Source organism: Macaca mulatta, chromosome 20 (assembly GCF_049350105.2).
Source record: "Macaca mulatta isolate MMU2019108-1 chromosome 20, T2T-MMU8v2.0, whole genome shotgun sequence".
In the NCBI taxonomy this organism is placed as follows: domain Eukaryota; kingdom Metazoa; phylum Chordata; class Mammalia; order Primates; family Cercopithecidae; genus Macaca; species Macaca mulatta.
In genome coordinates this window covers 75,297,397-75,315,022 of record NC_133425.1, presented here as the reverse complement: position 1 = coordinate 75,315,022, position 17,626 = coordinate 75,297,397, and the positions used below count along the sequence as shown (strand labels likewise).

The window sequence follows — 17,626 nt, the reverse complement described above, 5'->3', positions numbered from 1 at the left end:
CCTGTGTTCTGAGTGGGAATCTATGCTTCTCAGCACCCTCTGCACTTAGCAAAGGCTCTGCTTGGCTTTTCCTGGAGTTGGAAAATTGGGTCTCTAGGAATAGGCTCCTTCTTGCCTGATGCTGGAAAAGCCATCCCTGAGGAAAGAATTCTAAGCGAGAGCCGTGAATTCTCACTTAGAACGTTTTTCTTCAAAATAGATATTTTTGTGTGTGTGATAGAGCCCACAGCTGGTGGAGGTATGATCTAATGTTCACGGACATCCAATATTCTTAAAAAGTCGAAATTGCTCAGAATCCTGACAGCGTGAACTTATTTCATGCAAACAAATAAACAGTCCAACAGTAAGAATAACAATCAAAGTAGTCCTTTATGTGCAATTTGGAATAGTATCAAGAGCCTCAAAACCCTTTAATTTCACTTATTGGGATCAATCCTAGGGAAATAACCCTGGATCCACATTTCCAATCACATACAAGGTTAGTCATCAAAGCATTATTGAAAAGGGTGAAAAAAAACAAAACAAAACAGGAGAAAAAGGTGTCTAACAATAGGAAACTAGTTAGGTCAATGGTGATATATAAACAAGATGGAATGCTTTGCAGGTATTGGCATGAGTTTATAAAAGGGGTTTACAAAAAAAGTTAGGGGTGATTTCTTAAAGTAGATTTTATGGAACTGTAAAAAACACACAGAAGAGTGTACAGATCATATACACATAGAAGCAGTACCTAGATAAAAATAAATTTAAAAAATTCTCAGCTCCCCAGAAGCCCTCCTGGGCCTCAACTGGTCATTATTCCACCCAGGGAAGCCACTTCTAACAGCTTAGATCAGGTGTGTATTTTTGAACTTTATAAATACCCACATCTAGGGTATTCTGTTATCCCTGGCTTCTTTCAGTGAATACTTTGTTTTAAAGACTCATCCATGCTATTGTGCAGAGTTTCAGCTTCCAGATTCCCATTCTACTGTGTGAATATATTGCAATTAATTATCCATTCTGCTGTTGATGAGCATGAGAATAGTTTCCAGTTTTGCCCATAATGTATAGTGCTGCTAATTGTTCTTCTACAGGCTTTTGATGATCACATACGCACATTTCTGTTGGGTACACACCTAGAAGTAGAGTTTCTGGATTATTGGATATGTACATATTCTGTATTAGCAGAGGCTACCAAATTGTTTTTCATAGGATTATACCCATTTTTACTTCTTTTTGCAGTGTACAACCGCCGCAGTTGCTCCAAAATTTGCCAACTCAATTTTGTGTTCTTTTTTTTTGGGGGGGGGGGGAAATGTGTAGCTAAATGACAAATACAAGTACAACCATGAATTTGTAAAAAAAAAAAAAAAAAAGTACATTAAAAAAATTCCTGGAAAAAAATACTTCAATTTGTTAAGAGTTGGTAGTTTTGTGTGGTTGTGTACTCATTCAAATTTTCTATCATTTTTCCCCTAATATTTTCTCATCCTCTATGAGAAGGAAGTGTTACTTTTATAACCCTTAGTCCTTTTACCAGGCATTAGGTGAACATATGGCATTTAGAGTAGGGCATTAGAATAGTCATGTGACCACCTTCCCGTATGATGATCATTTTTAAATGCTATTGGCTCCGGGAGAAGTTGTTATTTTCACTAGACATTTCCATGGGACTATCAATTTATCCATGTAACCGTTCATCCATCTACCTACTTATCCACCCATTGATTTACTCATGCATTCAGTAAACGTTTATTAAACACCTAGTCTGGGCCAGACATTTTGTTGGGTAGGGAAGAGTCATGAAGAGATTCTTTGGAGCACTTATACTGCATAGTTTTGTACTTAGGCATCAATAATATAACAATATTGAAGATACATTGATACAAATAAGTATAGTATAAATAACAAATATTTTTTGAGGATTCATGACATACTAGGCACGGAGCTAAGAGAGTTACATGTAAACAATCACTTAAATCACAATCACCTTATAGAACAGATGTGGAAGCTAAAGCTTAGAGACATTAGAAAAGTAGCCTGAGGTTACAAAGCTAGACTGGAATTGAGACTCAGATCTACAGAACATCAGGCCCTGAGCTCCTGATCACCTTTTTGGCCCTGCTGCCTTCTACCAAGAAAGGGGAACTCTGTGAGAAGGGAGCACAAAGGAAGTGACACTGATGAGGAATCAATGGATACGCTTTTAGGCTTGCTCTGAAAAGATGCGAAGGAATTTGTTAGGCAGGAGAAGAAAAAAAGGCCATTTTTGGAAACTTGAACATGGTAAAGCAAGAGTGACTTCAGCTCTGAATGGAGAAAGGGCAGAAGTGAGAGATGAAGCAGAGAAAGGGAGCGGGAGGAACTTGAAACCCACCAAAGGGAGGGACCTTGAATCTTCCCTGTGTAGTCCCCAATTTGGAGACCAGTCCGGGTCTGGCCTCGGAAAGAGACTCTGAGTGATCTTTCCCTCCCTCACATGATGGGTAAACTATTCTCTCCTTAGTGTGCCCACAGATTCTGTCTGCACTCTCATTACCACATTGATACTATTTATTTATTTATTTATTTATTTATTTATTGAGATGGAGTCTCGCTCTGTCACCAGGCTGGAGTGCAGTGGCAAGATCTCAGCTCACTGTAACCTCCTCCTCCTGGGTTCAAGCGATCCTCGTGCCTCACCCTTCCGAGTAGCTGGGATTACAGGCACGCACCACCACACCCAGCTAATTTTTGCATTTTTAGTAGAGACAGGGGTTCACCATGTTGACCAGGATGGTCTCAATCTCCCAACCTCATGATCCACCCACCCTGGCCTCCCAAAGTGCTAGGATTACAGGCGTGAGCCACCGCACCCAGCCCATATTGACACCTTTTATAGCTGTACTATTCAATAGGAGGGCCACTAGCCATGCATGGCTATTTTTTATTTTATTATTATTTTTTTTTAGGCAGAGTCTCTCTCTGTCACCCAGGCTGGAGTGTAGTGGCATGACCTCTCTGCCTCCCAGGTTCAAGTGATTCTTGTGCCTCAACCTCCCAAGTAGCTGGGATTGCAGGTGTGCTCTATCATGCCTGGCTGATTTTTTGCATTTTAGTAGAGATGAGGTTTCACCATGTTGGCCAGTCTGGTGTTGAACTCTTGGCCTCAAGCAATCCAGCCGCCTCAGTCTCCCAAATTGCTGGGATTACAGGCATGAGCCACAATGCCCAGCCACACATGGCTATTTAAAATTAAATAAAATTAAAATGCAGTTCCTCTGTTGCACTAGTCACATTTCAAGTGCTCAATAATCAGGTGTGGCTAATGGCTCCCATATTGGACAGTGTGAATACAAAACATTTCTTATGTTGCAAAACATCCTTTGAAGGATGCTGCTTGCTAGCCTGTTTCCTGTGCATGGAAAATCATCTGAGGACAGGAACCTTGCTTGAAGGATGCCCCTAATGCCTTGTATGGAACGTGGCAAGGACGAGATGTTCAGTGGCTGTTAAGTCAATAACTTTAGGACTGGAAGAGAACTTATATCCCACACCTTCATTCAACAGAAAGACTGAGGCTGACACTGTTACTGGTAATGTGACTTTGACCGAGTAACTTTGTCCTCAGTGCTTCTCCAGTTTTAAGGTGTGTGTGATCACCTGGGGTTTTCAATAATGGTGCAGATCCTGATCCAGGAGTCCTGGGATACAGTGCAGAGTTTCCACTTCTGAGAAGTTCTCAAGTGATGTGGATGTTGTTGGTTTGTCAATCACACTTCAAGGTAGCAAGCCTTTATAATCAGTGGAAAAGACAAAAATAAAACACGACAGGACAAATCTGGAAAGTCTAGCTCTTGGTATGGAGATTTTTCTGGGATATGAATTCATTTTGTGAATACAAGAACACATTTAAGCCACTTATTCATCTATTCCTTTTAAGACACGAAGACATCTCATTTACATTACCTTTTAGAATATGAAAAAATCAGACGGAATGTTTAGCAATCAGGTGTCAAAAATGCCATCCCTCTATTCCCTGCCTATACCTTCATCATAACCACAATGAAAAGTTAACATCACCACTAACAAAAGCTGAAACCAAGGAATAATCAATTTTGTTTCATTTAGCTAGAGAAATCTTAAAACAAATAGATAGACACACATTTGAAACATGAGTCAGAAAGGAAGGAAAAAGGGCAATGTGATTTTAAGAAACTTCAGGAAGAGAGGTACAGAAGCAACACACTTTTCCCAGGAAGAAAAATCTCTTTACAAGTCTCTTCCTTTTGCAGGTATCTCCTCAAAACCACATTTGACATGGGTCTAATTTCCTTGCTCAATACCATCATTATTAAATAGCCACAAATCACAAGTAACATGTTTATCATTTCAACATTTCTTCCAAGATCGGGTTTGAATTATGGATTGTGAAAACATAGATTTTGTTGCTTGGGAGGGGGGAAAGAAAATTCTATCAGTGTTCTAGAAAATGAATTTTTAATACCATTTGAAAGACAGATTACAAATGCTCTGAGGTTTTAACTCTTTAAGACCATTTCCAATGCCTGAAACAAGTATGTTTAATTATGCTGCTAACAGCTCTCCTTAATGCTAGTGAGCTGGAGAGAAACACACAGACATTGTCTAGTAAAGGAGTAGGCATATAGCTCAGGGTGCTGGTTTTATGGGCAAACTGCAGCAATTTCATTACTCTGTCTCTACCCAAATTCCATGGCCCATGGAGGAGTCTTAGACTGTGACGTATGAGTCAAGTGGATGGGGATGAAATTTGGTTACTGCCTCTTTGTAGCCATTTAATTTTGGCCAAGTCACTTGTTAATATTTTCTGTGCCTTGGCCATCTGGGTGATAGTAATACCTAGTTGTTGGAGTATATGAAATATTAAATTTAAATAATGTATATGAAATGCCAGACACATGGTAACAATTGTTTAATTGAGGCAGTAATATTCATAATGGTGTTTGGCCTTCATCCCAGGAAGGAGAATTTGTGAGTAGTGGGACAGGGCATGAGAGTTTTCAAGGACACTGAGAATCTATTCATCCCCTAATCTGCATGGATGCCCTCTTTTCTATCTCCAAAGGCCTCTGCGAAAATGCATACCAGATGTGGCTATAACAATAATGATTTTTGGAGTAGGAGTGATGGTGTGAAGAAGAGGGAGGATGGTGGGTATCTGAGCCCATTGAACATTACGATTTATATATTGCTTATATTAATTAACATAAGTTAATGTTATTGTGTCCCAATATGAACCAGCCAATGTGGTAAACACTTTCCAGGCATCACCTCACCTACTCTTCACATCAGCCCTGGGAAGTCAGTACTACTATTTCCTATATAGTACAAGGTTTTCCAACTTCCACACTATTGCTATTTGGGGTTGGAGCACTCTTTGCTGTTGCATTGTCCTGAGCATCATAGGACTCTTAGCAGCATAGCTGGCCTGCACCTATTAGCTATCAATAGCATTCCTTTTCCTACCACCCTCTAATGTCTGCAGACATTGGCAAGTGTCCTGCTGCAGGGAAACAATAAACCCTGGTGGAGAATAATGAAGTGAAGTTCAGTGAACAATGAAGTGAAGTTCAGTGACATCCCAAGATCATCTAGCTAGCAAGTGTTGGAGCCAGAATTAGACGTCAGGAGGTAAAATTCCATGTCCCTAAATACTAAAGCTCTCTTGTCTACTAGGCCCAGAATAGAAAGTGAAGCTCTGTGTTTCCTGGGTTGGGTTAGATGGAGTGGCCTTTTGAGCAAAAATTCTGCTGTGAGGAATGAAGATAAGAAGTCATCCAATAACCTGGCCTCATCAAATATTTCCAGGTATGCATCTACCCCTTAGAAGCTCTTCCCTGATTCCAACAAGGCTGCCTAGTTACAAATTATTTGGAAATGATTCCTTGGGATTGTTATCTTTCTCAGCCAGTTATTGAGCATTCAGGGAAAATCCAACATTTGACTCCAAACCATTATCTCCTCCTTATTAACAAGACTTGGCAGTAGTTGTCTTTTGGCTTTAAAAACAAAACAAAAACAAATGTACTTTCAAAGATGGATATTTGCCTTCAATGAGGACTATATCATAGGTTCAAAAGGAAAATTAAATGAGAACATTTTTATTATGCTCAAATATTTGTTCTATATCCCAAGGAGACCTATTTCACTTAAACTCGTGATTTCTGAGTGATTTGTTAAAATTCACTGCCTCTTGTTTCTAGAGGTCCATCTCTGTAGTTTAGCTGTGCCTATCACAGGTACCTGAGGAAGTCCCTATTATTTGTTGTCTATTGCTTTAACAACAAAACTTTCTCATATATGCCTTCCAGTCACAAAGTACATTCATGTTCATCTTAACTAATCTTGCAACAACTCTAGCTAAGATGTCACAACTATCCCAATTTTTACATATACGGAAACTGAGGCCCAGGAAGATTGATATACATCAGTCAACACCTGGCAACTATTGGGCTCCAATTCAGGACCTCCTCTAATTCCAAAAGTATGGATAAGGGATGGGTGCCTGGCATCAGGAAAGATGTGAGTCTGTCTTTGGGGGTCAACTCCATGTGAGTTTTCCTTTGAGTCTCCAGAAGAATCTCAAGAAATGCCCCAGCTAGTGAGAACCAAGGGGTTGTGCTTCACAGCCACTCAGGTCTGGATGTAGCCAGGGATTTGTGAATGTGTGTCTGTCTTCAATGCCACATACCCTTAGGGGAGGGCAAACATAAGTGCATCTGCATGAGCATGTACACAATACATTAAATTAAGAATGCTGGTACTCGAACTTTATAGAGGGCAACAGACAATCAGAATTAGGGCAAAGGGACTGGCCCCTGAAAGAGTCCCCAGTGAGCCCGAATTGTCTTTAATTATTGTTCAGTATGCCTTGCCCACCTCCATAACCACCCATCCCCACCTTGTATGCTCCTCCAAATGTTCACTCAATTTACCCATCCAAATAGTGCTTCTTCCTGCCTACTCTCCAGCTCAGCATTTGTTTTCATCCTTTCCTGCCTCAAAGTTTTCTTTTCCAGAATTCATGAGACTCTGCTCCAGAAACGCCAGTGGAATATGAAGCCACCAGGTCAGAGATGGAGAGTGTATTTTTCTGACATGTCCACAGCCCCCAGCTGAGTCCCGGCACATAAGAGGTGGGAGAAGGTAAAACTCAGAGACTGAATCAGAATACCAACCGTGGAATCCAAGGCCTGCCACTCACTGGCCCTGTGGCCTTGAGTGAACCACCGAAGCTGTCTGTGGTAGATAGACTAATGGTCCCCCAAAGATGTCCACATCCTATTGCCCAGGACCTATGATTTTGTTGCCTTACTCGGCAAGAGGTAATTCGGGTTGCAGGTTGAATTAAAGTTGCTGCTCTGCTGACCTTAAAATAGGGAGATTATCCTGGGTTATCTGGGTGGGGCCATTGTAATCATAAGGATCTTTAAAATTGGAAATAAAGGCAGAAAAGAAATCTGTCTTGTCATGATGCCATATGAGAAAACTTGACCCACCGTTGCTAGCTTGGAAGATGGAGCAAAGGGTCATGAATCCAGAAATGTGGTTGACTTACAGAAGCCCAAAAAAGGAAGAAAACGTTTCTCCCTAGAACCTCCAGAAGGAACGCAGCCCTGCTGATACCTCACTGTGAGCCCAGGCAGATCCATGCTGGACTTCTGACCTCCAGAACTGAACCGTAATAAATTTGTGTTGTTTGAAACCACCAACTGTGTGATAATTTGCTGTAGCAAGAGTGGGAAACTAACACACTGTCTACGCCTCAATTTTTTCATCTGTGAAATGATGACAATACTAGCACCTGTAAAGAATATTGCTATAATTATTCACAAGAGTGAAGACATAGAATCGACCCAAATGCCAATCAATGGTAGACTGGATAAAGAAAATGTGGCACATACACACGATGGAATACTATGCAGCCATAAAAAGGAATGAGATCATAGCCTTTGCAGTGACACGGATGAAGCTGGAAGCCATAATCCTCAGCAAACTAATGCAAAACAGAAAACTAAACACTGCATGTTCTCACTTATAAGTGGGACGTCATGGCGGGTGCCTGTAATCCCAGCTACTCAGGAGGCTGAGGGAGGAGAATCACTTGAACCTGGGAGGCAGAGGTTGCAGTGAGCTGAGATCGCAGCACTGCACTTCAGCCTGGGCAACAAGACTGAAACCCCGAATCAAAAAATAAAACATAAACAAACAAACCAAAAAACTAAAAACAAAAAGTAAATGAGAGCTAAACAATGAGAACACACAGACACAGAGAGGGAAACAACACACTGGGTCCTGTTGGGGGAGGGCAGGGAGAGCATCAGAAAAAAATAGCTAATGCATGCTGGACTTAACACCTAGGTGATGGGTTGATAGGTGCAGCAAACCACTATGGCACACGTTTACCTACGTAACAAACCTGCACATTCTGCACATGTACCACAGAACCAAATAAAATAAAATAAAAATTTAAAAAGAATATTGGTGTAAAAATAAATAAAACAATACATGTACAGTTCGTAGAAGAGAACCTGGCTAAGGTAGAGCATATTGGTGTTTATTAAATGTACAACCAATGTCTTGAATCAATGGATGGATGAATGAATGAACTGAGATGTTTGAACCAAGAAACACAGAAAGGCACAAGGACATTTCAATGAAGGATCAAATCTTTGCTAACTTCAGATGGACTGCTTCGACAATTAGCTCCTGGCCATTTGTTATTCTCTGCAACAGCTGAAAGAACACGGTAGCCAGTCCTTTCCTTGATTTTGCCCTTGGTTTTCCCTATTACGTTTTGGGCAGTTTTGCTATTTTCTCTGGGCTTCCTCTCTGATCCTCTTGACAGACGGATGGTTTCAACTCCCTGGAATCTCTTGACCAATAAATAATAATAAATAATGTAACATTAAACAATTTAAAAATAAGCTCTCTGCAATGCTGTGACAATGGCTGGTGGAATCTTCCTATCACATTGACCAACATGTGGAATGATGAAAGTGGGGTCTCTGTGCTGTTCCCTAGATCTCCTTTGCTTTCACATCCTTCCTTTTTGCCTGTGAAAAACAATCCACCCTGAAGAAACTTTGTCTCCATTAAGACTTTTTTTCCTTCCTTTTTTTTCTTGTTGGCGATTCCCCTGTCTCAGGCCATCAAGCGTCTAACCTACAACAGAACAGCCTGCTCTGTCTTCCCTCCCCAGCATTTTCTAAATATTCACATTCTTTAGATGCCAGCTCCTTCCTTATTTTCTCAATTCTGTATTTGTTTATCCTCAAAAGCTCCTTTGTAGCAGCCCACATGGATCTGGGAAAATGTGGAGGCCGACCCTCTTCCCTCGGGCAGGCGGGTGGGAGGGCCAGAGCCCACCAAAAGCTCCATTTTTTCACTCTCCACCTCTGGGGCACTTTCCGAGAACAACTGCAAGGTCCCGTTGGGCCAGGGAGCTGACAGAGCCCTTCCAATGCGAGCCATTTCCCTGCAGATCTGGGTCCTGGTGGGTGCAGCCTCTGTTGAAAGTGGGGAGATTGTTAAACCCGTAGCACCCAGTTTTGTAGGTAGAAGCTCTGCATTTTGACCCGGCCCCACTCAAACAGACCTCAGAGCTCAGGGAGTTTAAAAACCAAGGATCATTTCAAGACCAGGATACACTAAGCATGAACTATGCCCATGAAGTCTACAGTACTCATCCACAGATTAGAAGGTAACTAGGAAACTTACTACCTTCCCTGCAGCCCCAACTTGGCCTTTGCTCAGGACTTGGAAACCCTGTGGAAGGAAGCAGGAAGAGCTGGAAAGTAGCAGGCAGTGGACTGAGTGTGCCTCCTAAGGCTAGCCCAGGGACAAGGGAGAAGAGAGGGAGGAGGACAAGGTATTTCCTTTGTCAACAAGAAGGAATTTTCCATCTCTTCAGCATGGGCCACAATAGGACTTAAGGTCCCAAAGTAGGCTGGGGTGGGGGCTCACACCTGTAATCCCATCACTTTGGGTGGCTGAGGAGGGAGGATCACTTAAGCCTGGGAGTTTAAGACCAGTCTAGACAAAATACTAAGACCTCGTGTCTACATTTTTTTTTTTTTTTAACTTAGCTGGGTGTGGCGGTTCACACCTGTAGTCGCAACTGCCTGGGAGTCTGAGGAGGGAGGATCACATAAGCCCAGGAGTTCCAGGCTGCAGTAAACTAGGATTGCACCACTGCACTCCAACCTGGGCAACAGAGTGAGGTTCTCATTTCTTAAGAACCAAAAATGTCCCAGGGTTGGATTTAGAATCATTTGTTCTTTGAGGGCTGGGGAATGAGTCATTTCCCTGCTTTCTATTCTTTAACATCCCCCCACTGCCTTTAGAGGCTGAAATTTGTCTGCAGAGCTCTGTGGTATCTGCAGTATCCATTTCCTTCTATACAATTGTCAGCCAGTTGTTCTCAAGTGTTAATGGGTCCATCTAAACTCTTCATGCTTCTCAGACTTTGGTACCTTTATAAAAACCCTACCAGTGAGGCTGTTCTCCTTTTCCTACCCAGATAATTCTTATTCACCCTTCAAGCCTCAATGCAGCCGACTTCTCCAACTTGGCTAGAGGGCCATCCTCTGTGTTGTCATGGTGGAGCTGGAGGGTGCTGGGTTTGCTGGGTGCATGTAAGGTCACAGGATTCACATATGTAAATCGTCTCCAGCATTTTGCATATGCTAACCCATGTATTTTCTATCACTACTCTGTAGTGATATTACAAGCCCATTTTATAGATTAGGAAACTAAGTCCAGGGAGCTGAAGGAACTTGCCCAAGGTTGCAAAGCAGGTAAAAGGCAGAGCTAAGATTTCGCCCTTAGCAGCCCAGCTGTGGTGTTAAGAGTGTGAACTCTGTAGACAGCCAGAAAGGGATTGCAATTCCACCAGATTCTCACTAGCTGTATGACCTTAAGTTACTCACTTTCTCTCTACTTTAGGCGCCACATTTTAAAAATGGGATCATAAAGAGTATCTATTAATACATGAAGAGGTCATAGCAGTGATGATGGTTAAAAACATAATGTATCCTAAGCACCCGGCATGGAGGAGTCCTTCAGCTAAGACCTGACAACACTAATGTTACTACTATTAACAGTAATTAGTATTCTCCCTTCACAGCCCTAATGACACTAGACCTAATCATCTGCTGCCTCCCCACACAGGACAGGAACCATGTTGTTTTAACCTCTTATGCAGTGCATAAGACAGAGCTTAGCAGATATTTGGAATTCTGTAACTGTTTAAGAATAAATGATTGTTCTTAATCTAACATACTTAGCACACCAGGCACTTCTTGAGTGTTCGATTTATATTAATAACAACATTATTATTATTATTATTATTTACTTGGATGGTTTAATGTAGATACATCTCTGATGGGAAAAAGAGGGACTTTCTACTTTTGTCATATTTAATGAAGGGCAGTCACACCTTCTAGTTGATTCAGAAGAAATACTGCACAGTTTGCCACCGTATCCACCAAAGGGCAACAGCGTGGCTCATCCTTGTGTCATACAATTAATTAAGATGTCTTATTTTGTTGTTGAAAACGGTGGTAGAGGCTGTGAAAATGTCAAATGGGGTAAAAGCCAAAACAGTCCAATCATTTACCCTGCAATGAGAATCACTAACCACAGGGCCAGGGTCAATATTAGAGCAAGTTACATATCAATTGGGAGTCATCAGGGCCAGGGTCAATATTAGGGCAAGTTACATATCAATTGGGAGTTATTAGTTTCTATCCTTCCCAGTTCTGGGAGAGCAGATTGGCCCTCAGCCCACTCATATGAGTGGGGAGCCAGTGGCATGGACTCTGACCGTGAAAAACAAGACACTAGAAGGTTTTATGCTCCCAGAGCTTAAAGGTCAAACCACGATGTGGTTACAGTGTCTGTGCTTTCTGGATACGCTGTCCGCAGGGATGAACAAAGTCCAGCTTGCAGGAAGGCCTGTGCTCAAATAACAACAGCGGCTGCAGGCACTCTTCCTGGTCTTCCAGCAGGGCTCTGGGAAATGGCAGAGCAAAGCACTGAGGGGCCCAGCAGGGCTGGTGGAATCAAGGGGAAGGTTGTGACTCCCAGCACTAACTCCAATAGCTACTCTTTGCAGAACACACACTGTGTTCTGGACACTGTATGGAGGGCTTTTATACGTGACATCACTTAAGCCTCACAGATGCCCCTGGAAGGGGTATGGGTGGATTGTTTCTATAATTATACAGATAAGGAAGCTGGAAAGTTAGAGAACCCGAGTTGAGCAACTTGTGGGCTGCAGAGCTTTCCACCCTAGTGCTGTCTGCCTCTGAGCTCAGCTGTTGGATGGATATGGGGAGCCGCTTAGTTCAAATTCATTCTCTCCTTTCTCTGCTCAGACTGTGATTTTGTCCAGAACAGCAAGGTGCTCACTGCCCTGGGAAATGCTCACTCTCCCAGAACCCTTTGCAGCCGGGGTAACCATGCCACAGGATTGTCAGTGAAGTTTAAGGGAAACTCTGTTGGGAGAGGGCGTGTGCTGTTAGGAACACACTCACTTTCCTAGAAGAGGTGGGACAGGTTCAGACCGTCTGTTCCTTCTTCTTTGCCTGCCTGGGATGCAGTCGTCAAGCCTGGAGTGGCAGAAGCCCTTTGTTTAGAGGCAGGCTCTGATGCCCTGGCTGGAGTGCAGTGGTACAGTCCTAACTCACTGCAGCCTTGAACTCCTAGGCCCGAGTGATCCTCCCACCTCAGCTTCCCCAGTAGCTGGGACTACAGGGGCTTGTAACCACACTGGGACAACTTTTTAATTTTTTAGTTTTTTGTAGGGACAGGGTCTCTTTATATTGCCCAGGCTGGTCCCGAACTCCTGGCCTCAAGTGATCCTCCCACCCTGGCTGGGATTACAGGTGTGAGCCACCACACCCAGTTGCAGAAGCCTTCTCGTGCCTATTAGGGAAAGTCAAGGAAACCTTGGAGACCTCAGAGACCTCAGAACCGAGATCCCAGGGTGGTTGAAGCAAGGCGTGCCACCAGGCCTTAGGGTTTTTATTGCTACAGCAAAACCAGCCACCAGCTAAGCAGGCAGCCGATTCGCGTCCCAAGCTGGGTCCTCCTCTTCAAGTGGGCTCAGGGTGTATCTTGCAAGCTACATCCCAAGGTGTTCCAGTCAATGTCTTTGGGGAGGAGGAAAAAATAAGAAATAAAGCAAATATAAAATGTAGAAAGGTGTAAACTCTAAACAGCTGGAACTTGGCCTCAGCAACAAACAAGCTCTTCAAGACTTGTTTTACTTCCCAATTATTCTCTCTTGAGCTGGGAGAACTGGTTTTGCTCGGAATGGCCAGCTTCACTGCTGGGCGGGGTTTAGCAGTCCGCTCCGACCCTCTAATTGCACTTATCATGTACTAATTAGCCTTTAATAACCAGCAACCGTGTATCCGTTCCTGAAACAATAAAGCGACCTCATCCCCACTTCAAAGTTGAAGAAACTCAGATTAGGATGTCAGCAGCAACAAGAATAAAGGACCACACACGCCTAATCAGAGTTAATGGCACAGTTAGAACCCAGGGCTTCCCAATCTGGAATCTGGTTGCGGGCGAGGAGCTTCATAATTAGCCACCACGATTCCTCTTGGAGTCACTCACTGGGGTGGAATCATTAACGCAGGCAGGATTCCTTTCAACAGGTGCCAAGACCTAGGTATCTAGATGTACCTTTTAAGGCCTGGAACGATCTTTCTGTGGGTGAGTTCTTGGGGCTGTGAAGCTCTGCAGAGTGTTGGGTGGGGACCCCCCACCCCTGGCCTTGCTGTAAGATACCTGACTTTGGCAGGCAAGAGTGGGACTGTGTGGTTTAGACACACTTTCAGAGTGTGCACAAGGCCTGTGCCAGGGATTTGGTGAGCAACGGGCTGTGTTTTACAATCTTATCCTTGCTCTAACACTCTCAGCTGGGACTTGATGTCTCTGGGGAATAGCAAGGCCAGCCGATCTCCAACTGGGGTTCCCTGGGCTGGCAGCATCCCCTGACAACTTGCTGAACATGAAATCCCCAGGCCTCACCCCAGATACAGTCAATCAGAGACTTTAGGGGGAGGGCCTAGCAATCTGCATTTTAACACCACCACCCCACAACCCCCAGGGCTTCTGACAGACACTCAAGCTTGAGAGTCACTGGCCTAAACCTACAACAGGAAGGAGCTCTCTTCCTAACATGAGCGGGGAGTGGTGAGTGGAAGAAGAACTTGGGGCCCCCTCTCAGATCTGCCCTTCTAGAGCCAAGACCTCCCCTGCAGTGCTCATTCAATCTCTCACCATCTCACAGAGCGGCTCATGCCTGGGGACTATCCTACGAAGAACAGCTTTCTCATCTGGATGTGACATGTCTCCCACCTTTGTCCTCACTGTTAACCCTCTACAGAATGTTTTTCCTCTTCCCGGAAGCCTTCCCAGACTGATTCTCTGCTCCACCAGCTCATAATCGCCGGTGCAGATGTGAACTCTTATTAAAATTACTTGTTATGTGTCATTCCTTCCCTAAACTATGCCATCCGTGAGGACAGGTCCCGGATGTTAGCACACAGTGGTTTGTACATAGCATCTCTTCCATGACTTTCAGTCATTTAATCAATTGTTTCCCAACTTCTAATATGAATTCAGTAAATGTTTTTTGCGTTAATTCGAAGAACTCACCCAGCGTTACATTTTCTTATATCTACCCTTTATTTTTATCCCTCCCAGTTTTGGTTATATATAGAGGGGTTTTTTAATTTTCTCCTAATTTTCCCCAATAAAACTATGCCTTCACTTGCAATCTGATTCCCTTTACCATGTATAACAAAGTTTGCTGGACTTTTAGACACTATCTTGTCCCATCGTTATTTTTCCAAACATCTATTTGCCAGATGCTAAGAGAAAACTATTAGAGAAATTTTTTAAATCACAAATTGGTTCTGATTTTCTGATATTTCTAACATAGGTTGGGATACAGGCTTCAAAAAATCAAAAGGATCTCATGCCTATTAGAGATGGTTTGTCATTACTGCTCAGAGACTACTTCCCTGGGTCAGATCCTATGCAGCACGGAGGTAAGAGAAGGGCAAAAGTGTGTGTGTGCTGAGATGTTTGAAAAGATTTGATGAAGAAAGGCAGTCGGGAGGCCAAGAAGCTGTCTCCTTAGGGCTGGGTGTTTGAAACTGTCGCCTTGGCCGGGCATGGTGGCTCACGCCTGTAATCCCAGAACTTTGGGAGGCCGAGGCAGGCAGATCTCAAGGTCAAGAGACGGAGACCAGCCTAGCCAACATGGTGAAATCCCGTCTCTACTAAAAATACAAAAGTCAGCTGGGCGTGATGGTGTGCACCTGTAGTCCCAGCTACTCTGGAGGCTGAGGCAGGAGAACCGCTTGAACCCAGGAGGCAGAGGTTGCAGTGAGCCAAGATCACACCATAAGACTCCAGCCTGGGCAACAGAGCGAGACTCCATCTCAAAAAAAAAAAAAAAAAAAGTTGTCTCTTGATTTACTGATCACCTGCTCATAACTGGGGACAAAATTAACACGAGCCCCGCCTGTTGGAATCTTATGGTTTGGTTAGGGAAATGGATAACTTAGTCTGCAGCACTATCCCATTTGGTAGAGGCAGAAGAGAAATACGGAGACTTCAGGAACATTGGCACCAGCCACAGTGGTGCAGGCAATGCTTCCTGGAGAAAGTGACTTCTGAATAAACCAGCCACAGTGGTGCAGGCAATGCTTCCTGGAGAAAGTGACTTCTGAATAAACCAGCCACAGTGGTGCAGGCAATGCTTCCTGGAGAAAGTGACTTCTGAATAAATATCTGAAATTTGCGTGGGAGTTGGCAGTGAAGAGAAGGAGTACAAAAGGGCAAGGGACATGTTCCATGGGAAAATCCATGAGTTGAGCAAGACTCGGAGGCATGGAAAAGACGTTTCCTTCAAGCAGGACTTCCTGTATGAGGTGCAAAGTGACAACCCTCTCAGGAAATGATTCTCCAATTTGAGGTCTATCAGAATCGCTGAAGGGTGTGTGAAAACTCAGATTGCTGGGCCCCTCCTGCATAGTTTCTAATTCTGTGGCTCTGGGGTGAGGCTGACAATCTGCATTTCTAACAAGTTTCCAGCTGCTGCTGCTGCTGGTGGTCTGGAAAGCACACTTTGAGAATCACTGGTCTAAGGGAAGGAAAAATTACCAAATACACAGGCTCATATTGTCTTAACACAAACCTGAGCCCCGTGAAGGGGTCTACTCTTATTCTGATTTTACGGATGAGAAATATTTGAATTTGAAACTGGCTCCACTGCTCAGTAGCTCTGTGACTTTAGGCAAATGATGGAATCTCTAGGTATCTGTTTCCCCATCTGAGATAAGGGGACTCAAAGAGAACCCACTTCATATGGTTGTTCTGAGGGTTAGATGAACTCATATTTGAGAATCATAGTACCTGACACATAATATGCTCTCAACAAATACTAGCTGCCGGTAGTATTAGTTTGTGAGGTTGAATCATTCACCCCAGATCCCAAAGGTAGCAGATGTTGAACCTGGTATTATCCATGCTATTTGAATTGGTGCAAGCTACTTCCCAACTACCTCTATTTCTCAGGCCAGCAATAGAAATGTGAAGCGGTGGACAGGGGGTGGCTCACATCTGTAATCCCAGCACTATGGGAGGCAGAGGTGGGCAGATCATGAGGTCAGGAGTTCAAGACCAACCTGACCAACATAGTGAAATCCCGTCTCTACTAAAAATACAAAATTTAGCTGGGTGTGGTGGCGCACACCTGTAATCCTAGCTACTCAGGAGGCTGAGGCAGGAGAATTGCTTGAACCCGGGAGGCAGAGGTTGCAGTGAACTGAGATCATACCCTTGCACTCCAGCCTGGATGACAGAGCGAGACTCCACCTCGAAAAAAAAGAAAAGAAAAAGAAAAAGGAAAACTGGAGTGGCCACAAATGAAGACAGCAGAGTGTCCTGCCGCTATTTGGTAAGTGACATTTCAGAGAGACTTGGCTGAGGGGACAAAGAGAGGGACTTGTAGCCAACTGCTCCTGCCTCATCCTTTTTACCCTGGAAGATACTAAAGCACGGAGAGAATTTTTCCATGGTCGGCCAAAGAAGTGAATCCTACAATCTGTACACATCGTTTCAGAGAAGATCACTAAGACAAATGTTGAAAGAGTCAACAACACAGTAAAAGCTGATTATCAGCTATTTAATCTCTATTAAAAGTTTTACAAACAATTTGAGTTTCTTGAAGGAAAAGTGCACTCACCTCTTTGTTATATGCACTTAACAATTGTGCAAACACACACACACAGACACACTGAGTGCAACGTTAAATGTGTCTTCCAGATGACAATGTATTTCTAGATGGCTGCATGGAGATACGATTCAACATGTATAAATTTAGGCCTGTGGGGGGTTCTGTGTCCTAGCCGATCTTACAGCAAGAAACACACACACGAAGAGATATACTAGAGAGTTATTAAGAGGTGCTAACATTTATTAAGCATTTCCCAATGCTCCAGAACTGTGCCAAAATCAAGGCCTCCTCTTATTTAATACTCACTGCCAGCCTCCAAGGGAATTGCTATATTATCTTCATTTTGCAGATGAGGAA

At 43.4% G+C, this 17,626-nt stretch overlaps 2 long non-coding RNA genes across 2 annotated transcripts in view; both read right to left on the bottom strand.

Moving 5' to 3' along the window:
- LOC114674428 (uncharacterized) overlaps nucleotides 1-17,626 on the bottom strand; it is a 253,722-nt gene that overhangs the window by 114,109 nt on the left and 121,987 nt on the right. The window lies entirely within an intron of this gene.
- LOC144338248 (uncharacterized) lies at nucleotides 5,715-16,938 on the bottom strand. Its single transcript, XR_013412221.1, has 2 exons — nucleotides 16,787-16,938; nucleotides 5,715-8,065 (listed from the first exon to the last, which is right to left on the bottom strand). It is a non-coding gene; the product is annotated as an uncharacterized LOC144338248 (long non-coding RNA).